The following is a 25,247-nucleotide window of genomic DNA, read 5'->3' as shown; positions in this document are numbered from 1 at the left end:
GCCATCTTTATATCTTCTTAGGTGAAGTGTCCTCTTTAAACTTTCAGTTTCCTATGTTAAGGACTTCTGAGAAAAATTATTTTAAGTACACTGAATATAATCATTTCTTGATACTGGAGTTCATTGTCATGGGCTCTAATTACAAGATGGATTTGGAATTACCGAGAAGCTTTGGAGGACTGTTGAGTCGTGTTGTACGACTTCTGTCTCTTTCAGGCTTTACTTTTCTGCTGTTGTGTGTGCCTAATTCTGGCAGCAGTCCCACTTCCCGTCCCCTTTCTGGTTTTCTGCTTTTATGAAATGATCATGAGGAAGTCTGTTAGAATTGTGTTTGGAAAAGAATAGTGGAGTGCCTCTCAGTAAATGTTGCAGGAGCTCTTCTTTAAGTAAAGTACATAAACTCTGTAACATCTGTTTTAGTGCCTTTCAAACTAAAGCTGTGAAATTAAGAACAAGGGGTTTGTGAATGTGTCTTTCCATGTGCACCAAGTGTTATTTATAAGTTGAATAAATAACTTGCAATATCTAGTCTACTGTTTTTCAGAAATAATGTGGATGCTTCTGGGCAACTCTGGATTCATTACGATCTTTTTTTCTCCTAGAGTAGTCGCTCTCCCATCTTTTGCTTTTTTTCCTTTTTATTGGCCATTGTGGAATTAGTAGAGGTTGTCAGAGGGAGCTTTCCTGAAAAGTTAGATATTGACGTTCATGTCTAGCCAGGACAGGATGAAGTGTGCTTTTTAGTTTCGGTTTAACCATGGTGAGTAGTTAACCAAATGTTCTACCAGGCTTATATCAATTTTTGATGATGTGATATGTCATACTTTCGTTGAAAGGCTTTTTGTGAAAGTTAAGATACTGGCAAATTCTTTGAATTTTTCAAGTGAGAGGACCTATATGAATTGTTATTAACATCAACCTAAACTAAAAAGTGACAAGAAAATGTGTATTCAAGTGATTGTTGCATAAATGAGATGCTTATATCATGGGTTCCATGGCAGATTCTTTTTCCATATTTATCATGTCATTTTGATCTACTTATTATAAATAAAACTTGATTAGTGGCTTGGTGGATCAATATAAAGATAGCAAAGGAAGCTGTGCCTATGTATGTAGTTTATATAAATGTGCATATTCTTGAGCAGATTCTTAAGTCTCTGAAGTACTTTGTTTTGCATGCCTCATACTGTCAAGAAAGTTCTTGTTCAAAGAATATGTAATTATATCATAATATGATTTGTTATGCAGTTATTATATCTTTAAATTATCAAACACCTTTATTTTCCTCAGTTATTCTTGGTTTTCATTTCAGGATGTGAAATGGCATAATAATTTCATCCATGTTGCTAGAGATTATCTAAGCAAATGTACAAAAAAAAATTGATGTACTAAATTATCAGTACCCTCATTTTATTTAAGAGACATTTAAGTCAGGGACATAATGTATTTTGGGGGTCCTTTTTATCACATTTGCTTAGATCCCCAAATTTCTTTGAGGCATTCAAGTAAAACTTGTCTTTCAGAACCATTGTTCAAAATTATTTGAATGAGACTAGAAATTTAAAATTTGGAGAGACTAGAAATTTAAGATTTGACTGGAATGGAGGTTAGTGATCTGTGCTGTGCCCCACCAGAAACCTGGGATCTAGTTTCTAATCATTTTATATTAAAATGACCCTTAACATTTTTTTATTGTGCAATTACCTATCCTAAGTTCGTTGCAAATGAAAATCTGTTTATGAACTTACTTAAAGGGCTTCACTTTTTAAAAAATATTTATTTTTGGCTGTGCTGCAGCCGGCTTGTCTCTAGTGGCGGCGAGTGGGAGCTGCTCTCTAGCTGCCATGTGGGGGTTTCTCTTATTGCAGAGCGTGGGCTGCAGGCGCGTGGGCTTCAGTAGTTGCAGCCTGTGGGCTCAGGAGCTGCGATTCCCAGGCTCGATAGCACAGGCTCAGTAGTTGTGGTGCTTGGGCTCAGTTGCTCTGTGGAATGTGGGATCTTCCCAGATTAGGGATCAAACCCATGTCTCCTGTGTTGGCAGGCAGTCTTTACTACTGAGCCTCCAGGGAAGCCCAAAGCAATTCACTTTTTAAAAAATAAAGAAGCCAGTATATTAGTTGAAGGTAGCCAAAATGTGCCTATTTTTGCATTTGAATTCCATCGAGATTAGCCATAAATGGCAAAATGGATACATTGAATTACTCCAAAGTTAAGAATGTCTCTTCATCATAAAACATTGTCGAGAGTGAAAAAGGCAAGACATACAGTGAAAGGAAGATATTTGGAGTCAAACAGGGTTATATATGTCAAACAGGATTCATATCCAGAACGGATAAAGAACTATGAATCAATAAAAGCCAGACCTTCCTTTCCAACTCTTACCTTCCTCTTGGCCAAGACTTAAGTTTTGAATAGACAGTTCAAGAACAAAGATACTAAATCATTTCTTAAAAGAAAAATGCAAATTAAAACCATAATGATGCACTATCGTATTCTCACCAGGATGACAAAAGAAAAAGACTGCTGATTCTAAGTGTAGATCAGCTGGGGCTCATCCACGCCGTGGCGGCTGTGCTGCGCTCAGTGGTGTCCAACTGTCTGCAATCCCCCGGACTCTAGCCCACGAGGCTTCTCTGTCCACGGAATTTTCCAGGCAATTTTCCAGGAGTGGGTTGCCATTTTCTCCTCCAATGGATCTTCCTGTCCCCGGGATCAAACCTGTGTCTCTTGCATTGGCAGATTCTTTACCCGCTGCACCACCTGGGAAGCCCACTGCTAGTGGGAGTATGAATTGGTACCACCTTTGGATCCAGCACTTCCACGCCATGTGTATAGACCCAACAGAAAGGCACGCATTTGTGCCCCAGAGAATGTGTCCAGCTATATTCATAGCAGCAGTATTTGTACTCATGCCAAAGTAGAAAAAACAGAAATGTTCTTTAGTAGTAAATGGAGAAACATATTGTGGTATGTTCATGTAACGCTACTAATGCGTCATGTTTCAACATAAATGAGATTCACAATGATGAAGAAAAGAAAACAGCATACTCTATGACCTCATTTAAATAAGTTACTTTCCAACCTCATATTTTCTTGTGCTATAAAATGTTCAGTTTGAAAACAGACAGAACTAGTCTGTGGTGTTTGAGATTATAATGGTTGCTGGCTTTGGAAGCTGTAAAAGTGGCTTTTGAGGTGTTGGTAATGTTCTTTCTTGTTTGAGTACTGTTTACATAGGTGGTTTCAGTATATGTTAAAGGTGTACACTTAGGATTTGTATATTTATATGTGTATTTTAATTTTTTAAAAAGGTTTACTTAGGAAAATCCATTGAGCCTAACTTTGATTTTTCTTCTACACATTACATCCTGAAATGGGAATGAGGAATTCGATTTCTTTAGTGTCAGCCATAACAGTTCTTAAAAATTGTTTTACCTTCAAGGGCTGATTCTCTTATTTGACAATTTTGGTTTTACTGCTTTAAGGATCTTTGTGAAATATGAATGGTTGAAAGGATCAGAAACAACATTTTTTAGTTGTTGTTCAGTTGCTCACTTGTGTCCGACTTTCTGAGACCCCATGGACTGCTGCACACCAGGCTTCCCTATCTTTCACTATCTCTCAGAGTTTGCTCAAACCCATGTCCATTGAGTTGATGATGCCATCCCACCATCTCATCCTCTGTCATTTTCTTCTCCTCCTGCCCTTAGTCTTTTCCAGCATCAGGGTCTTTTCCAATGAGTTGGCTCTTCACATCAGGTGGCCAGTGTATTGGAGCTTCAGCTTTTGCATCAGTCCTTCCAGTGAACATTCAGCGTTGATTTCCCTTAGGATTGACTGGTCTGATATCCTTGAAGTCCAAGGGACTCTGCAAGAGTCTTCTCCAGCACCACAGTTCAAAAGCATCAGTTCTTCAGCGCTCAGCCTTCTTTATGGTCCAACTGTCACACCTGTACGTGACTCCTGAAAAAACCATAGCTCTGACTGTACGGACCTTTGTTGGCAAAGTGATGTCTCTGCTTTTTAATATGCTCTCTAGGTTGGTCATAGCTTCTCTTCCGAGGAGTAAGCATCTTTTAATTTCATGGCTGCATTCACCGTCCGCATTGATTTTGGAGGAAAATAAAGTCTGTCACTGTTCACATTTTTTCCCCCCATCTATTTGCCATAAAGTGATGGGATCGGATGCCATGATATTAGTTTTTTAAATGTTGAGTTTTTAAAAAATTTGTTTGTTTTTAATTGGAGGATAATTGCTTTACAGTATTGTGTTGGTTGTTGAGCCAGCTTTTTCACTCTCCTCTTTCACCTTCATCAAGATGCTCTTTAGTTCCTGTTCAGTTTCTGCCATTAGAGTCATATCATCTGCGTATCTGAGGTTATTGACATTTCTCCTGGCAATCTTGAATCTAACTTGTGCTTCACTCCATCCAGCATTTCACATGATGTACTCTGCCTACAATTTAAATAAGCAGGGTGACAATATATAGCCTTCATGTACTCCTTTCCTAATTTTGGATTAAACTACAGTGAATTTATTAATATGAAAACTTAGCTGTGTTTAAAAATTTTTACAGAGATCTGAAGTCTGGTGCTGATAAAGCCTTTTTAGTCCAGAGACATCTCCGTTAGCCCAGAGAAAATATTTTTCACTTGCAATAATGCAAATCCAATTATGGTCTAATACAGTTCTCAGTTAATGGTATGTTTTTTATTATCTCATAAAACTCCTCTAATGCTTACTATATTCTGCCACATTATAGGTCTTTATATTTCTTTCCCCTGTATACTATAATTTTCTTGAGGATAGGAACTGTTTTATGTCTTCTAATATAATGCATTGCTTATACTAAACAGAAAATGTTGATTGTCTTTGCATTTTATTGAAGAGTGATAAAATACCAGAGGTTTTGAATTCTACTGCATATTCCCCTTTTCTCTTACTTCAGGCAGAATTAGTTGCAATTTCTTGTATGTTGATGTTGTAACATCTGTCCTGGTCAGTGGTCTTGAAATTTTATAGCCATCATAGCCTCTGACCGCCAGTGAAATACATGTGCTTAATATATATATATATATCAGAGTGATGAACTTTGCCAAAGTTTAACCACAAACAGTGTAAATAATGGTACTTAAAAATGGTAAGATCTGGAGTTACTGTGTTAGTTTGATAGCATAGCTCATGATATTCTAAGAACAATGCTATGTGAGAGTGCTTTGCAAGTTACAAAGTTACTACAGCTAGAAAGTCTGAAGGAATTTTCTGGCAAGGTTCCTATTTTGACTTTGATTCAGAGCCCCTATTTATATTCAGAATCACTTTAAAATGTTTTATGAGTAAAACACTGGCCCAACATAAGTTGATTACACTGAAGAAACATTTTAAGATGCTAATTTCATTGATTTGGTTATCTTTTGCATGTCCAATAGAGTATCAGGGTATAATAAATCTATTAGTTGGCAAGTTTGGTTTACTGAAAATATAAAAAAATTTGTAGTGTATACCAGTTTGGAGTGGCTTATTGTTGTGATTATGGTAATTGCCAAAGAAGCTTGATGCTATTAAATGTCTCATTAAGTATTTTTCTTAAACTTTGCTTTTATCTTTTCACATAAGCTATTTGTTGAAGTTAAAACATCAATGAAATTACTAGCAAAAATTGTTGCTATCAGTAACAAGTATGTATACTTGTTTAATAGTAGAGTCTTTATTTCAAAACAATTTTAGGTTTACAGGAAATTGCAAAGATGTGAAAATTTTAAAATGCCTAACTGATAGATAGTTCCTTTAATTAGCATTACTATTAAAATTTAATATCTTTAATAAAATATTCTTGCCTTTGATTTTTGTTGATTAGAAAATTTTGTTTGCATGAAAATTTTGCACGTTGTTTTATGTCCCTGGATGTGTCCCATTTTCTCCTAGTGTGCAGTCTGAGGTAACTAGAATAGAATTTGTATCCTATTGTGTGAAAATTATATACATCTTAATTATGTTGAATTGGTTCACAGAGCTTTTCAGGTCTACTATATCTTTCTACTTCTCTGTATATTCATTATATTAATTTTTGAGAGTTTGATATTGAAACTCCAGTTAAATATCTTAACTTATCCTAAATTATCCTTAAATCAATTTTAGGGTAATTAAGGATTATCCTAAAAATCCGTAATTTTTAACTAAAAATAATTGTAATATGTAGTGGAACTATGTGTAAGCTTGTTCTATATTTTCCAAGTCTCCTATAAATGTATTATTGTACTTTCACAATTTAAAAATTAAAAGAATTTCTTTTAATGTAGATTATTTTTAAGTGAAAGTGTGCTATTTTAGTTGTCCTTTCCCCTTAAATATCACTTTTCCCATGCTGTAAAATGGCTATCAATCACATAGAGAGCTATAAAACATATATGTATGTGATTTATGCTCTACATTTATGAGCATGAATAAACTTTATTGAATCAGGACCATGGGGATCATATAATTATAGAAAAAGAAATCTGCCTGGTAGAATGTTCACAATTTTACATTTTTGTAAAGGAAAAGTAGTTTAAAATTGCATATGCCAAGTTCCTCTTCTCCTCTCCTCTTTTCTCTTGTAGTTATATAATAATGCAAGAGAGTAGTTTGTAAGGACAGAGAGATACCACATTTTCTTGAATTTAAGATGCCTTCAATTGTTATTATCTATCTATATCATTATTCTAGTATCTTTAAGGAAGAGACCATAGTAGTAAGAGATCATAGTGGTATAATGCCAGTAGTTATTAGATGCATCCTGATTTCAGTAATGTTAAAATGAAGAAAAATGTGAATTTTAGATCCATGCAAAACATTCATCACTCTAACATGATTATTTTGTTTGGGGTTTAACTTAGGACCTGTAGCATTTTTAGAAGTTAATGTGAGAATCATTTATTTAAATTGTGTTGCTTGCTTTTATGCTTAAATACTGTTTGGTGACATGTTCTAAACAGTGTCTTTTATTTTAAGAAGATGTTAAAATTTTCATGTAAGTATTTTCTGTAGACAAATTTGAGTACTTTCCAGGGATAGAGAATATTAATAAAAAGCCAGATTCCTTTCATATAAGTTTAGTACTTGTACCATGTGGCCTCCAAGAGCTATTTCATCATATGCCTTTCTTCTCTCCTGAATTTTCAATTTTTCTCTTTATTGGTTACTCACTCTTCTAGTTTATAACCTACAAAAATTGTTCTCAATCGTAATTATTCCCCAAACTACTATGTTTCTTTTCCCCCCAATGTTACTGCTTATTTCTTCTTTCCCACTATTGCCTGAGTTACAAACTGCCTCACTTTCATTGTATATTAAACAATTCTCTGTATAAGATTTATGTCTCTAAATCTTTCTTGCTGAAGTTCTTCTTTTTAAGGTACCCAGTACTTTTTTCATTTTCTGGAGCTGGTTACTTTTTCTGTAAGTTCAGTTGTTAAACCCCATCTTTCTCTATACTCTGTGGCTGCAGTTTTTGTCTCTGTGTCACTCATAAAATTGCGAATGCCAGATTCTCTTCTGATTTCACTTACTCTATTAAAAGAGAATACTGAGATGTGAAAAAAAAATGCTCTGTTGATCTGTCTTTCCAGTATGTATATAAATTTAGAGATTATAGTATGGATGCACTTTGATTCTCTATATCGTGTATCTGTTATTGGACAGTTTACTTGTTTCCAGAGTCTTTATTTTGTTTCACATTGTATCAGAGAGTATTTTCATTCATATAACCTTTTGCTTCTCTTGTATTATTTACCTAAGATCTATTTCTAGGAGTACCACTGATGACTTAGCCATCAATCACAAGGGTTATAAACATTTTACTGAACATTAACTACTTTTATAGGTGCCATCCCAATTTACAGGGCCACAAGGCATTTAAATTCAGGCTTATTAGTGTCAAATCTACAAAAAAATTTTTACTAAATACTGAATCACTGTGCTGTCTACCTGAGATTAATATAATAGTGTAAATCAACCATACTTCAATCAAAAATTTTCAATAAGGTTAAATTAAAAAATAATTTTGCTAATTTAATAGTTATAGAAATATATTACCTTGCTAATTTATTAGTTATAAAATGATGGCTACTTCATTCTTGTGTTAATGTTTATTTTTTGATTTTTAATGAGGGTGAGCATTTTCACGTCTGTTTTATAATGAATTTCTTTATCCTTATGAATTCTGCCCATACACTCTATCCTGTTTATCTAGTAATCTCATACAAAAACTATTACAGAAGAGCCTGTCTTAGATTGCAGGATTTCTAAATTATCCTTTTTTAAACTAAATGTGCAGAGATAGTCCTCCATATTCAGAGTCTGATGGCTTTTGCCATTGTGATGCTTGAAGTTCTTGTGTGTCTTTTAATGTTAAATGGACTTTTTTTTCCCTCGCCTCTTTACATAGAAATTTGGAGGAAAGCCTAGTAACTTTTTCATTTTTTTAATTGACCAGTTTCATTATTATGATAATACAAATTATTCTCTGACAACAGTTTGTTGTTGAACTTTGCCTAATGTATTTTTCTGCCATTGCTCTTTACTTAATATATGCTTTTCATGAGTAAGATGCAACTTAATTTAGATTGCATATGATAACTCTGGCAAATGAAAAATGGCTAAATAAATGGACTCTTACCTCTTTCTTTCTTATTTATTTATTTATGGCTGCACCGGGTCTTTGCTGTGTGTGGGCTTTCTCTTCCTGTGGCAAGCGGGGGTACTCTCTAGTTTGGTGCACGGGCTTTTCATCACAATACCTCTCTGGTGGAGCCTGGGCCCTAAGTGCGCAAGCATCAGTAGTTCGTGGCACATGGGCTTCGCTGCCCCTCGGCCTGTGGGATCTTCCTGGAACAGGGACTGAACCTGTGTCCCTTGCATTGGCAGGTGAATTCTTAACCAACCACTGGACCGCCAGAAAAGGTCTCATCTCTTTCTATAGTACTGGTCTCACAACCTGACAGAAATTTTGCTGTAATCTGTGCACCATCAACTCAATTCATTTTGAACTCCTACTTGAACCTCTCACTCTTTGAACTTGCACGTCACTTGTTGCTGCTGTTCTTGTTGTCAATTGCTAAGTCATGTTCGACTCTTTGCAATCCATGGACTGTAGCGTGCCAGGCTTCTCTGTCCTCCACTATCTCCCAGAGTTTGCTCAAATTCGTGTCCCTTGAGTTGGTGATGCTAGCTAACCATCTCATCCTCTGCTGCCCCATTGTTTCGCCTGCAGTCTTTCCCGGCATGAGGGCTTTTTTTCCCTATGAATTGGCTCTTCACATCAGATGGCCAAAGTATTGGAGCTTCAACTTCAGCAGCAGTCCTTCCAAAGAATATTCAGGGTTGATTTCCATTAGAATTGACTAGTTTGATTTCCTTGTAGTCCAAGGGACTCTCAAGAGTCTTCTCCAGCAACAAAATCCACAGTGATTTTGGAGCCCAAGAAAATAAAATCTGTCACTGTTTCCACTTTTTCCCTATCTATTGGCCATGAAGTGATAGGACCGGGTGCCATGATTATAGTTTTTTTAACGTTGAGTTTCAAGCCAGCTTTTTCACACTCCTCTTTCACCCTCATTAAGAGGCTCTTTAGATATTCTTCGTTTTCTGCCATTACAATAGTACCATCTGCTTATCTGAGGTTGTTGATATTTCTCCTGGCTGTCTTGATTCCAGCTTGTGAATCATTCAGCCCAGCATTTCACATGATGTACTCTGCATATAAGTTAAATAAGCAGAGTTACAGTATACAGCCTTGATGTACTCCTTTCCCAATTTGGAACCAGTCCATCGTTCCATGTCTGGTTCTAACTGTTGCTTCTTGAGGTTTTGCAGGAGGCAGGTAAGGTAGTCTGGTATTCCCATCTCTTTAAGAATTTTCCACAGCTTGTTGTGATCCACACAATCAAAGGCTTGGCATAGTCAGTGAAGCAGAAGTAGATTTTTTTTGGTATTCCTTTGCTTTCTCCATGATCCAGTGAATGTTGGTGATTTGATCTCTGGTTCCTTTGCCTCTTTGAAACCCAGCTTATACATCTGGAAGTTCTCAGGTCATGTACTGTTGACACCTAGCATGAAGGATTTTGAACATTACCTTGCTAGCATATAAAATGAGCATAATTGTACGATAGTTTGAACATTCTTTGTCATTACCCTTTTTGGGGTTTAGAGTGAAAACTGACCTTTTCCAGTCTTGCAGCCACAGCTAAGTTTTCCAAACTTGCTGACGTGTGTGTGTGTGTGAGTGTGTGTGTGTGTGTGTGTGTATGCACGGCACTTTAACAGCATCATCTTTTAGAATTTTAGATAGCTTAGCTGGAATTCCATCACCTCCACTAGCTTTGTTCATAGTAATGCTTTGTAAGGTCTACTTGACTTAATACTCCCAGATGTCTGGCTCTAGCTGAATGACCACATCATTGTGGTTATCCCAGTCATTAAGACCTTTTTTGTGTAGTTCCTCTGTGTGTTCTTGCACCTCTTTTTAATCTCTTCTGCTTCTGTTAGGCACTTGCCTTTATTGTGTCCTTTATTGTGTCCATTCTTGCATGAAATGTTTCCTTGATATCTTCAGTTTTCTTTTAGGAGATCTCTAATCTTTCCCATTCTGTTTTTTTCCCCCTATATTTGTTACTGTTACTCTTTCTTTTACTGACTTCAATTATGGGCATTTCCTAAAGTTCCATCCACAGTTATTATCCCCTTTTATACATTCTCTTTTGTGAGTGCAGCCTTTTTCCATGTTAACCTATTTCAGACCCATCTTTGACCCCAGATGTAGCCCTGTCTTCTCTTACCAGCCAGAGACCCACATTTTCAACTGTTTCTTGACTCTCTTGTGTTACAGCAGATTCACCAGCTTAAGAGCCTAGTCAACAGTGTAAGTGAGTAAAAAGCAGGTCTTTGAGTAAGGAAAAAAAATGATTTTCTACACTAAGAAAAACAGTAGTGTTAGTGTGGTAATAAGTGGCCATTGACATAGACTCAGGGTCAGGAAGGCAATCTTGGGGATACTGGAGAGCAGGAGCCTGCAGACCCCATGCAGGCTGTTTGGCTCTGGTCTTTATTGCTATCTGGGAATGTTGGGCCCCAAGTTACCAGACTCCCAGTTTCTCAAGAGAAGCTGTAAATCAGGATTTGCATGGTAAATACCTTAAATTTTAAAGGATGGGTTGAATTTTTGTTAAGTACTGCGTGGGCCAAAGAAAACATGCCCATGGATCAAGTTCAGTACGCAGGCTGCTAGTTTATAACAGTGTCTTTCTGTAAAGACACTTTAAATGTTGTATGTCCAAATAAACAAATAAATGTTGTATGTCATCACTAGGTTCTCCCCGACCCCACCCCACCCCCATGCTTTTGTATTTCATTGTTCATTTAATGGGAGAACCATCCATTTAGTTATTTAAGCCAGGAACTTCCGAGTCACCATGGACATCTTTTTACCTCATTACTTCTTTATTTTGAAGGAGTGTTTTGGGTCAAGAGATAAATAAGGTTTTTATAAATTAATGGAGATTGGAACATGTTTCGTAGCAGAAAGGAAGAGGATAATGGGCAGAGCCCAGAATGTCCACTGGGATGGGATCCAAGGTATACAATCCAGCTACAGATTTCCATGATCTGATACTGATTACCCTTCATATTTTTGTTTCCCAGCTTATCAGGTTGGTAAGGAGTCCGCCTGCAATGCAGGAGACCCCAGTTCAATTCCTGAGTTGGGAAGATCCCTTGGAGAAGGGACTGTATAGTCCATGGTGTTGCAGAGTCAGACACAACTGAGTGACTTTCACTTTCACAATCTTATTTTAATCCCAAGTAATAATTTTATCTTTGATTTTTTTAAACAAATATCATATTTTTTTGAATTTTTTGAGGAACTTTATTCTTTTAAAAACATGTTTGTTTTCTCATGGCAACTCTTTTTCTTTAGGTTCTTGAATTTAGTATGTTTTTCCATGTTGCTGCTTTCCTTAGAGTGATGATTGTGTAGGGGAGGTAAAATAGGGGGGAAAGATTATAGAAAAAAATTTTTAACTTGTACATGGGGATTTTCATAGGAAAATAAAGAGCCAGAGAACCAATTAGGCATAATGTTTATATATCAAGTTGAACAATGGATACCGATTGTGAAAAAATAACAAAGATATGTAAGGGGAGGTTAAGGGAAGATAAGGTTAATTTTTAAAAGATTTGATTATGCAGATTCTTCTCAGCCTGGACTCTGTGTCTCTGGTAAATCAAAATGTTCTTTTCCTCCAGGTGCAGGGGGAGCATGTTTCACATGGGAGTTTTTTATCTCCTGTTTTCAGGAAGAAAAGGGGGAGGCCAGAGTGCCTTTCTTGCACCTGTTGTTTTTAGTGCCTTTAGCTCAAAGTAGTCAGTATGCCAAAACAGTATGTTTTGGAGTAGCAAGTTCTAACCCCCTTCAGTTGCTTATGGTAGACTTGTTTGCAGTAAGCGAGGGGACCAGAAGCTTGAATTCAGCCTTGCAGACAGTCTGTCCACCTGTGCCTATGGGTGGGCCAGCCTCATGGGGTAGGGTGGACTTCCCCAGAAGATGTGTGGGTTCCTTGCCTTCCAAGTGCTGGTAAACTGCAAGTCATCTGGAATGTTATCCACCTTCTCTAGTCCTCGGAATCACTGTGGGTGTTTCTTTAGTCCCAAGGATCAGTGTGGTCTTAATCCAGGGGCAATAGATTTTAAGCCATAGTATCTGATGTCATCAAACATCCAGTTTGAATACTCCCACTGCAGGTTCTTAGCAATAATTCTGTTTTTAGTGACAGTGTAGCATGTATGGTGATGGTGAGATCTGTGCATGTTTAACCAACTTGTCTGTAAGACTGTTCTCCCCCATTCTGAGTAGCTAAATATGACAATTACAATTTGAGTCTGTTTCCTTCCTGCTTATTTTGAGTGAAAAGATCCGTATGTTGGCTGACTTTCAAGAATTTTGTAAAGAACCTGGTTATTTAGCGTTCAGGCCAGATGCATGGTTGCCACTGTAGAGAGGAAAGCAAACATTGCCTTCTGATGATCCATTGTGCTCTGAAGGAAAGAATGGAGAATTCCTGTGGCAAAATTATGGCTTAATAAATTTGGTGATTGTTAGACTGACAAATGTAGTATATGTCCTTGAGAATGGAAGTTTCCCTTGACATGTCTGTAGTGTATTCGATTGCATTTCATGTCTTCTGCTAACCTGTATAATTTCTTCTTACATAAGTAAAGAGTGTCACCTCTGCTTAAAATAGAAATCTTTTCTGCGGGCTCTGGGATTGCTCTTTTTCGAAGAGCATTGTTAGAAAGCAAACAAAATGAATTAGAGCTGAATCAGTTAGAACTGCCACTTGATGTCTCTGTGGAACTTACCATCTGTCTTAAAGGTTTATACACCCACCTTTATAAAATGTGGACCAAGATATTCTAAATTCTGAACACTATTATATAACATTTGAAATCACGGAGAATAGATTGTATCTTAGATGCCAAATTTAAATGCATAGCTTGCGATTTTTCCAAATTGTTCAAGTTGGTTAATTTTATAAGATATGAAAAACCTTTTGGTTTGAGGATACTTATGAGGTTCCTAGGCACACTTTACTCTAACCTTGGCTGAGTCAGCTTAGAACGTGGTGTCATCAGAGCTCATTGCTATCAGAGGATTGCAGATATAACTCAGAGTGTTTTACTCACATGAGTGTTTTGTTTTTAAATGTATTGTACTGATTTGAAAAGATGGGGTTTTTTTTGTTTGTTTGTTTGGATGGGAGGAGATAGAAAGTTGTACTGTTGCTAATGTATATATATTAATGAATTCATAGTCTAATTGGTTTAAGTTCTTAGAAGTAATCTCACTCATCTTGATAGTGGAGTAACAGAGTAACATTTTTTTTTCTTTAAATACATAAAAATTTTGAAAAACCATTATATAGATGGTGCCTTGGCAAGTGTTTTCAACAAACTTTGGGAATTTAAGTATGGTGTTCTTTAAATAACTAAACGACATCTGTGGTTTTATTTTGTTAATCTGGTGTTTGCCGTGGACTCAACATTGTGTTCAAAACTATAGAAAGTTATACTGTTATCTCTTGGAGGACTTAATTGTTTGTATCTTGGAAACATTCAACAATTCTAAGGAAAAAAAACTATGGGAAGGTTTTAGTGACTGTTAATGGGTATTGATCCAGCCTTCTGTGAGCTTGTAATCTAATTTTTAAAAATTAGGTTTATCACTAATCTTTTTCTGAAGAAGTGTTTAAGGATATTACTCTCTTGACTTTTTCTCCACTGATGCAGAGAAGGAAATGGCAACCCACTCCAGCATTCTTGCCTGGAAAATCCTATGGACAGAGGAACCTGGTAGGTTATAGTCCGTGGGGTTGCAAACAGTCAGACACGACTGAGCGACTTCACTATACTTTGTTTTCCTATTTATTCTACTGTTGGAATTTGGGGGTGTTTGCAGTTTTCTGTGGTTGTGAATAATTGTATTTGTCTCTGAGTGACAGTTCTCCGGGTGACCATAAACTCAGGAGTGAAATTGCTTGCTGATTGAGTATGTCCATGCTGGACAGTTTTCAAAGTGATTGTTCCAGCATGTGACTCCCAGTGGATTCTGAATATTTCCATTGCTCCCCATCTTTGCCACACCCTTGACATTGTCTGACTTCTTAAATGTAGTCAGACTGATAGGTGTGTAAAGGTGTTTTTGTCTTCCTGTATTACTAAAGGAACAAAGCATCATTTATTTAAGGAGCTTTTGTATTTCCTTTTCTTTTATAATTTTTTGTCTTCTATTGGATTGTCTCTCTTACAAATTTTTAAGAGATATATTCTAGATACTTATATTTTGCTGGTTATGTGTTTTCTAACTTGTGGTTTATCCTTATATTTTCTTTATGATCTTTTTTTAATGAACCTAAGTTCTTTACTGTGATGCAGAACAAATTTACTATTTTTCTTTATGGTTTTTCTTTCTTATGTTGTTAACCTATTCTCAGACCATAAAATCTACTTTTATTGTCTACTAAAACTTTTATAATCTTGCCTTTTACACACACTTCTTCAGTTAAATTGGAAATGACTTTAACACTGGGAGTGGAGTAGGGATTCAATGTAGTTTTCCCCCATGTGGATAAACATGTGTACAAGTACCAATATAAAATAATTTAACCTTTCTGTGTTTATTTGTAATTACTGCTGTGTTGTAATTGATTGTTTGTAGGGTAAGTCCCTTACTACTGTTGTCTTATGGAGTGTCTTGATTCTTCTCAGACCTTTGGCTTTTCATGTAAATTTTATGTGTAATCGCTTTATTGAGTTCCTTAAAGAATCCTATGGATGTAGACGTGCGTATATGTATATATGTAGAAACACATACATACATCTGTCTCTCAGCATCTGTAGGACCTCCACAGATACCAAATCTGAGGATGCTCAAGTCCCTTATATAACAGAGCGTAATCTTTGAATGTAACCTGTGCACATCTTCCCTCATACTTTTCATTTCTAGTTTACTTGTAATACCTAATGTGATGTAAATGCTTTATAAATAGTTGTGAATAATATGTACATGCTGTGGAGGGCAAATTCACGTTTGCTTTTGGAACTTTCTGGACTTGCCTCCCCGATATTTTCCATCCGTGTTTGGCTGAATCTGGGTTAGATGTGTAACCCGTGGACATGGAGGGTCCACTGTATTCCCTAGCTCTGTCACTAAGAGTTCCTGAGAGTAGTCCATAATAGCAATAAACACGTCCTAACATTTGGTCTTGAATTCATGTTTTTAATTGAAGTATGATTAATATACAGTTATAGTATTTGTTTCAAGTGTACAGCATAGTGATACCACATTTATGTACTTTATGAGTGATCACCGTAAGTTACCATGTGTCGCCATTTAAAGTTACTATGGTATTATTCACTATATTCCCAATTCTGAACATTCCATCGTTATGACTTATTTTCTAACTGGATGTTTTTGCTGCTTGGTCACCTTCACTTATGGGTATTGGCCTATAATTTTATTTTTTTGGGGGGGTAGTGTCTTTGGCTGATTTTGGTATCAGGGTAATAATGTTAGCTTTGTAGAATGAGTTTAGAAACTTTCTTTCCTCTTCAACTTTTCAGAGTAGTTTGAGAAGGATAGGTTTTAACTCTGCTTTAAATGTTTGGTAGAATTCGCTTTAAGAAGTCATCTAGTCTGCTTCTAGACTAGTGGGCTTCTATTTATTGGAAGGTTTTTAAATTACTGATTCAGTTTCATTACTAAAATTTGGTCTATTTGAGTTTTCTATTTCTTCCTGGTTCTTGGAATATTGTTTTAAAAATTTTATCAATATCTTCTCGGTTTTCCAGGTTGATGGCATATGATTGTTTATAGTAGTCTCTTATGATCCTTAATGGAGAAGGCAGTGGCACCCCACTCCAGTACTCTTGCCTGGAAAATCCCATGGACGGAGGAGCCTGGTAGGCTACAGTCCATGGGGTGGCGAAGAGTCGGACATGACTGAGCGACTTCACTTTCACTTTTCACTTTCATGCACTGGAGAAGGAAATGGCAGCCCACTCCAGTATTCTTGCCTGGAGAATCCCAAGGATGGAGGAGCCTGGTGGGCTGCCGTCTATGGGGTCGCACAGAGGTGGACACAACTGACGTGACTTAGCATGATCCTTTAAATTTCTGTGGTACCAGTTGTAACATCTCTTTCCTCTCTGATTTTATTTATTTGGAGCCTTTTTCTTTTTTTCTTGATAAGTCTGACTGAAGTGAAGTGAAGTTGCTCAGTTGTATCCGACTCTTTGAGACCCCGTAGACTGTAACCTACTAGGCTCCTCTGTCCGTGGGATTCTCCAGGCAAGAATACTGGAGTGGGTTACCATTTCATTCTCCAGGGGACATTCCTGACCCAGGGATCGAACCCGGGTCTCCCACATTGGAGGCAGATGCTTTAACCTCTGAGCCACCAGGGAAGCCCAAGTCTGGCTAAAGGTTTATCAATTTTGTTTATATTTTCCAAGAGTCATCTCTTATGTTGATCTCTTCTATTTTTTTAGTCTCTATTTTTTCTTCTCACTCTGATCTTTGTTATCTGCTTCATTCTACTAACTTTGTCTATATCACTGTAAACTTCAGTCTTAAAATTGTTTTTACTGTGTCCCATAGTTAAACACGACTTTCCAACATTTAATTTGTCTCAGTATTTTTTTATGTCTTTATCCCCATTGATTGTTTAGTAGCATGTTGGTTAGTTGCCATGTGTTTGCCTTTTTTCCTGTTTTCTTCTTGTTTATTTCTAGCTTCTTACTGTTGTCTTTGGAAAAGATACTTGATAGGATTTCACTGGTCTTAAATTTATTGAAACTTCTTTGTGGCCTTTTTCAGATTCATTTTTTGTAAAGGTTATTACAAGATGCCTTTCGTGTATTTTCATTTCTAGTTATGACCTTTTTTTCCTTATCTGAGAAGCTTTTAATCTGAATGATAACCTTGCCAGGTAGAGTCTCTAAGTTTTTTCCTTGCAGCACTTTGAACATATTGTACCACCTTCTTGTGGCCTGTAAAGTGTCTGCTGAAAAATCAGCTGATAGTCTTATGGGGATTCCCTTGTACATAACTAGTTATTTTCTCTTGCTTCCTTTAAGATTCTCTTTTTGTCTGTAACTTTTGACATTTTAATTATAATGTGTCTTGGTATTTGATCTCTTTAGGTTCATCTTTTTTGGTACTCTCTTTTGCTTTTTGAATTTGGATGTCTGTTTCCTTTTGTCAGGTTAGGAAAGTTTTCAGGTAAGTGCAGAAGTACGTTCTCTCTTTGGCTTCTGGGACCTGTATAGTATGAGTGTTAGCAGAGACATTACTTTGCCAACAAAGGTCCATCTGGTCAAGGCTATGGTTTTTCCAGTGGTCATGTATGGATGTGAGAGTTGGACTGTGAGGAAAGCTGAGCGCCGAAGAATTGATGCTTTTGAACTGTGGTGTTGGAGAAGACTCTTGAGAGTCCCTTGGACTGCAAGGAGATCCATCCAGTCCATCCTATGGGAGATCAGTCCTGGGTGTTCATTGGAAGGACTGATGCTGAAGCTGAAACTCCAGTACTTTGGCCACCTCACGCGAAGAGTTGACTCACTGGAAAGACCCTGATGCTGGGAGGGATTGGGGGCAGGAGGAGAAGGGGACGACAGAGGATGAGATGGCTGGATGGCATCACCGACTCGATGGACATGAGTTTGAGTAAACCCCGGGAGTTGGTGATGGACAGAGAGGCCTGGCGTGCTGTGATTCATGGGGTCGCAAAGATTTGGACACGACTGAGCGACTGAACTGAACTGAACTGAACTGATAATATGAGTGTTACTCTGTTTGATGTTCCAGAGAGTCATTAAGCTGTCCTCATTTTAAAAAACTTTTCTATTTTTGCTCTTCCATTTTGATGATTTCTGCTACTGTGTTTTCTAGATCATTGATTTGTTTTTCTACATCATCTAATCTGTTGATTTCATCTAGTATAGTTTTCATTTCAGTTATTATATTCTTCATTTCTTATTGGTTCTTTTTTGTATTTTCTCTTTGCTGAAGTTCTTACTGTATTCACACTCTATCAATATTTATTATCTGTTGAAATGTATATTTAAAACCATGATATCTCTGATTCCAGTCTGATACCATACAGTTCATTCTGACCTTTCCCCTTTCTTTGTTTCTTTTATCTCTAGTCTCAGAGTATCTAGTCAGGATACCAGTTTCCAAAGTGGCTAGGTTAATTCTTCTGTACTCCCTTAGTGTGGTTACTTATGCCTTTGTAATGCGGTTCACTTATTACTGATTGTGTTTCATTTTGAGTTACCTTCACATACTATTTGATTTTGATTATTTGCCTTTTTGTTTTGTTTAACATTACTCTTGTTACAAACATCAAAACTATGCAAAAAGGCATATCCAGGTACCTGTTACCCCCCCATTCTTTCTATTCAATTCTCATTCCCCCAGTTCCCACCTTGACGGTTCCATAATGCCTGTAAGATAAAATTAGTTACACTGCATTCATAGTGTCATTGAAAAGTTCCTCCACCCTCTCAGCCTTAGCTTGTCCTTCTACGTCATGTTCTGGCAGCCTCAGATTCCCTGACGTTTCTCAAGAGTTACTGGCTCACTCTTGCCTCTGCATAGTCTAGCTCCCTGCCTGGGAGGGTGCTCTATTACTCTTCCTGTCTTGCCCGTTTTTAATTGTTCAGAACTATTTATTTCAGTTTTCCCCTACTATATAAGACTTATTTTCCTCAGCCTCCTCTTCTATTTTCATTGCACCTCTCCTACATTTAATAATTCTCTTCTGTTAAGTCATGGCACTTGTAAATATTGTGAAACTTTTGTGACATTTGATTTAAATTATTGATGTATAGGCCTTTCATCTTTTTTATAACTGAGCTCCTTAAAGACAGGAACTTTGTCTTTGGATTTTTAGCATCTAGTTTGTTTTCTTCCCTGATAGCTCAGTTGGTAAAGAATCTGCCTGCAATGCAAAGAATGGTAAAGAATCATAGGGCTTCCCTAATAGCTAGCTCAGTTGGTAAAGAATCCATCTGTGATGCAGAAGACCCTGGTTCAATTCCTGGGTTGGGATGATCCACTGGAGAAGGGGTGAGCTACCCACCCCAATATTCTTGGGCTCCTCTTAGACTCAGCTAGTAAAGAATCTGCCTGCAATGCCTGGAGAAGGGAAAGGTTACCCACTCCAGTATTCTGGCCTGGACAATTCCATGGACTGTATAGTTCATGGGGTTGCAAAGAGTCAGACACAGCTGAGTGACTTTGACTTTACTCATTTTCTTTCACATATCAATTATACAGTGAACATAGTACAGTGAGTGGATTTCAGTTCTTTTCATTTTTTCTTTACTCTTTATTTCACTCATGATATAATCCTGTATTAATAGAATGTGGTGCCCATGATCTTGTTATCTATGGCATTTTTGTATTCTCTGCCTCTCCTCATATATTTGGGCAAAACCTTAGTAATTTAATGGCTTCCTGTGATTGCTGGGAAGTCAACAATATTTAATTACATTTTCCACCACAGTGTAGAGGGGTAGTATGAAATCAAGGTACAGAAATTGTTTAAAAATATGCAGACCTAAAAAGTGCAGGACTGTATTATCTGCCTCTTCACTTGAAAAATCTGAAACTTTCTGCCCCTTTAGCCTGTTAGATTGGAGTAAAGTGTTATGCTGGACACAAAATCCTTTTAACAGTCTTTTAAGAACCCTGGTCAGCTTTTAAAATGTCATTATTTTTGTCCAAAGTACCAGTTCAGTAACCTTCCAAATTGTGTTTCTAAGCTGCTGCCTTTACTTTCTATTCTGTATAGATTATTCAACAGATTATGTTAAAATGTAGGGGCTTATTTCCATCAGTGTCTTGATCCACCATCTGTTACTTTCCTCTCTCCCTCCGTTTTGCATTCTCTTCCTGCCACTCTTGTGTGTTCTATTTAATCATAGTTCATTCTCCAGAGTTCTGCCTGGGACTCAAAACAGAGGTTTAGTTGTAATGTAGTTCAGAAAAAAAGAAAAAAGATAAAGGTGCGTGCTCAGTTGTGTCCAACTCTTTGCGACCCCAAGGACTGTAGTCTACCAGGCTCCTCTGTCCATGGAATTTTCTAGGCAAGAGTACTGGAGTGGGTTGCCATTTTGTACTCCAGGGGATCGAATCTTCCTGACTCAGGGATCAAACCTGACTCTCTTGCATCTCCTGCATTGGCAGGCAGATTCTTTACACTGAGCCAGACATCACACTAAACAAAAGGGTATTGCTTCAGGGCTGTACTTAGTGAGAGTGCAAGGTTAACTACTGCACCCAGAGTGTTTGATGTCCTGGGCAAGTGAGCTGTGAGAAAGCATTCACTTTACTGACATATATGCTTTATAAAAGAAAATTAAAATATTTCGCTTTTAATTCAGGTATAATACATATAAAAGACGAATGCATTATAAATGAGCACTTTGATGAGTTTTCCTAATTGAGTATAACTGGAAAACCACCATTCAACCCAGACAGTCCAGTATTACTGGACTGCCAGAATTCCCCCTTACTCCTGCCCCGCCAGGCTTACTGCGCCCTCCAAAAGGTAACTACTCTTCTGATTTATATAGTTTTACCTACTTTTGAACTTTTAAAAATAGAGTTGTGTAGTATACTCCCTCATATATCTGGCTTCTTTGTCTTAATAGTATGTTTGTGAGGTTCATCTGTGTTATTGCATTAGTTATAGTTCATTTATGTTCATTACTGTATAGCATGCAAACTGTCTGTTTTTGTAAATAGCTTTATTGAACACAGCCACACCATTTCATTTACATACTATCTATGGCTACTTTTCTACTCCAAAGGCAGAATTGAGTAGTTGTAACAGGAAACAGAGACCATATGGCCTGCAAACCCTAAAATATTTACTGTCTGATCTTTTGCAGGGAAAAATTGACTGATCCCTGCTGTGTATAGTATACATTATATGAATGTTCCACAAGTTGCTACTGAGTTTTGGCATTATAAGTAAGGCTTCGTTGAAAATCTGTGTCTTTAGGACCTGTATATGTGCATTCTTAGTAAATATTTCCCTGGAAGTGAAATTGCTGGGCCACAGTTTATATTCTGCTTTATTAGATATTGCTAAACAGTTTTCCAGTTCACACAAGTAGCTTATGAGAGTTGAACTGCTTTACAGCCTAAGACTTGGTGTTGTCTGTTATTTGCATATTAGCCATTTGGATCAATATGTAATTTTATCTCATTGTAGTTTTAATTTGTATTTCTGTGGTAATGAATGATGTCGAACACCTCTTCATATGCTTATTGGCCATTTTTTGTATTCTTTTTAGGTAATCTATCTTTTTCCTGGGCTTCCAGGTGGCACTAGTGGTAAAGAATCTGCTTGCCAATGCAGAAGACATAAGACATGTGGGTTCAATCCCCAGGTCAGGAAGATCCCATGACACTCCACTCTAGTGTTCTTGCCTGGAGAATCCTATGGCAAAGAAGCCTGGCAGGCCATCTATGGTCCATAGGGTCGCAAAGAGCTGGGACACGACCGAAGCTACTTATTAGCACACACATCATTTTCTTATTTTGTTGGAGTTTTTATATATTCTAAATGAGTCTTATATGTATTTAATACATATATTCAGCAAATATCTTCCTTTCTGATTCTCATAATAATGCATTTGTTGTATTTTAATGAACCTGAAGGGGATTGGAATATGTCACCCCAAAATATGCCTCTGTCTTTAAAATTATTTTGAGACTGAAGGAAGTCAAGATACAGCAGATACAAGAAGAGCTTTTTGTCCTCCTCATTTGTGAATGCAGGGCATGAATTTCCATTTGTGAAGGTGCACCCATCTCTCATACCAGGGAGAAGAGAATGATTCTTCTAACTCCAGACACCTGAGCCTATGCAACAAATCTTACTAAACAAGATTTATCCACCATACATTTCCTAGTCACCTTCCCACAACTTACCATTCTTAGGCGTCTAACCCCCCTTTTTCCTTTGTGTAGTCACTTCTTTACTATTTATTACCCTTTGTTAAAATGGTATATACTGCCTCTTTAGGTTTTCATTTTCTGTGGGATCCCCATTCACGTAAAAACATTAACATCAAATGACTCTCAAGAGTCTTCTCCAACATCACAATTCAGAAACATCAGTTCTGTGATCCATGAGGGGGTTCTTCTACAAACCATAACTAATGCTAGCAACATGGCAGAATCTTATATAAACTGAGACAAGTGAAATTAGGCATGCATGGTGTTGTAGATAGATGAGAGGATAGATAGCCACAGCTTTGTCAAGGCACATCATCCCCAGGAAAAACCACAGCATCGTTCGAGTTTTATGTTTTTAAGGCCCTTCTGAATTGAATGTGACTTGCTGTATTGTTACTTGCCCTGAGGTCTGGATAGGGACAAATTTCTTACCTTTCACTTTTGAAAGACATTCCAGGGTCTTAAAGTCCCCAGTTCTGTGGCTGTGTTTCTTCAGCAGTGTCAGATATCTGAATGGATACGTGCATTTACCAACACCCCCCTCCCCCAAACCACTTTCTTAGATCCCTGAGTGTAGAAATTGAAGCTGGTTTATCTAGCTTTAAGTTACATTGGACTGGCTAAATTGGATGTGTGTTGTAGGCCTTAGACAGCATGATTTTTGAGGTTCGTTTAGTAGTTGCTTTTGTTTCAGTGTTACAAGTAGCAGTCCAGGGCAGCGTTAATTTGTTTAAAATGCATTTGTTTGTTGGTGTTCAGATCTACAAAAGATGCAGATAGTTTTAACTTGAAGATACTTAGAGGAATTCTAATACCACAGATTTTTTTCTAAGTTCAGCTATTTACTTTTTAAAAGGCTGGTTTACTTCTTTCCAGAAAAAAAAATATAAGACTTTTGTCAAAGTTATGCAACTATTTTTAATGAAATTTCTTGTGTACTCAACTATTTTTTTCTTTTCCCTTTTGTTTAGGTTATATATTGTTAATGTGGATGCTGTTGTCCAAATTTCTGTAGCTATGGCACAAGAATATAGTAAGTATTGTACCATGCTTCCTATGACCTACATGCTTTATAAAGTTTTGACTGTCTTTTAAGTTTCTCATTGGAGCAGTGGGAGTATTGAAAGAAGTTTTAAAAAACTTTACCTTTTCATTTGGTATCTGATTTTTATGTCTCTAGTTTTTATATATGTACAAATACATCGTGATTATGATATGTTAATCTTCTGCTAAACACAGAATGATCGGCTAATACTAGCCATCAGATATTAGAATTGAGTCCATATTATGCATCCCATCTACCACCCATATTTGGGGTTGAGGAACTGACCAGCTCCAGGGTGGGCCCTGATTACGAGCAAGCCCATCGCTGCTATGCCCGTGCGTGATTCACTCCTTGGGAAGAAGTGCTGGGCACTAACTGGGCAGAGGGCTGGCTTCAGCAATGGTCCTGTAATCTGGCTCTAGCCAAGGAGACTCTAGAGTAAGTTTGCCAAGCGCTTCTGGCAGAAGTCTTCTCATACTTAAAACACAGCTACCGGAAGCGCCTGCCTCTTTTTGTCTTCTTCTGGATGTTGTTATGTGCTGGTGTGAGGTCTGGTGTGGCTCCAGGCTGAGCGAGAAGTCACACAGGGTGGAACACAGAGAAAGCAGCCCTGAAGCCTGTTTCTCCTCCAGGAGTCCAAGCATTTGAGCCAGCAACGTTTCCTTTTTGTTTAAGCCAGTTTGAGTTGGGAGCCAAAATATCCTAAGTGATTCACTTCGTCTCCATTTTATTTTTAGTAGTCCATTAGTTTCTCCTTGGGACATGTGGGAGTAATTGCAAAGGGAGGCAAAATAATGCCGTCAAACTCGACTGGCAGGGTGTGTTGGTGTTGACTGGCATCCTCTTCCCTCTGAGCAGTTCACAGGTAGTGGTTTCGTATCCAAAGACATGAGAGTGAAATGCACTGCCTTCAGATTTTCTCTTTTCTTTCCCTGGAGGTTTTCCCTTTTAATCAAACCATTTGGGCTGTGAACACTGTAAAGGGTCATGGACTACTGGCCAGAAAACCATCGCTTTGTATAGGTGTGTGTTTGCCAGCGTGACACTGTCCCTGGTGTTTTCTTAGAGTAGTCTATATTCAGATTTCTAATTGCTTGCTTTTCTTCTTCAGAAATTACTGTGAATCTCAAATATAAGAACTCTTTAAAGGATGATATAACAGATATTTATATATATCCTCCCACAACACTCTAGGCAAATAGAATGTTTACCAATTCCATGGAACAGCTAAAACCGTATGATCATCCTCTCTCATAGCAGTGCCCTTTCTCCACCTTCGAAGAACTACTTTCCGGGTTTACATCTTTATTCTTCCCTTGCATTTGTTTGTGCTTTTACCACATATAGATAGGATGATTTTTGTATGCTTTTTCACTTCAGGTATATGTAGATACTGTGTGTGTGTTGTTGAAAATCACAAATAAGTTGAGAAGAAATTCAGGATCACAGAAAGAAGCTATAAATGCATTCTTAGACACTTGTGCAAAGATCTGTTACAAGGCATCTTGGTGATCCATAATGAAATGCATTAGATTTTTATTTAATTATTTATTTTGGCTCCATCATGTGGTATGTGGGGTCTTAATTTCCTAACCAGGGTTTGAACCCATGCCCCTGCAGTGGAAGCACAGAGC

The 25,247-nt window shown here is 37.3% G+C and overlaps 1 protein-coding gene across 13 annotated transcripts in view; it reads left to right on the top strand.

The window, feature by feature from the left end:
- Positions 1–25,247, top strand: part of SIPA1L1 (signal induced proliferation associated 1 like 1) — a 370,378-nt gene that overhangs the window by 148,728 nt on the left and 196,403 nt on the right. For 8 of the 13 annotated variants that reach the window (XM_061156758.1, XM_061156767.1, XM_061156756.1 and 5 more), the window contains one exon: positions 23,540–23,601. The exons of 2 other annotated variants lie outside the window; for them this stretch is intronic. The gene's annotated coding sequence lies outside the window, so the exon portion shown is untranslated. Of the gene's footprint in view, positions 1–14,320; positions 14,384–23,539; positions 23,602–25,247 lie in introns of those variants that run through there. 3 more of the 13 variants (XM_061156764.1, XM_061156759.1, XM_061156760.1) reach the window with 2 other exon arrangements.

The sequence above is a fragment of the Dama dama genome, chromosome 12, assembly GCF_033118175.1.
Source record: "Dama dama isolate Ldn47 chromosome 12, ASM3311817v1, whole genome shotgun sequence".
Taxonomy (NCBI): Eukaryota; Metazoa; Chordata; class Mammalia; order Artiodactyla; family Cervidae; genus Dama; species Dama dama.
This window is presented reverse-complemented; position numbering and strand designations above follow the sequence as displayed.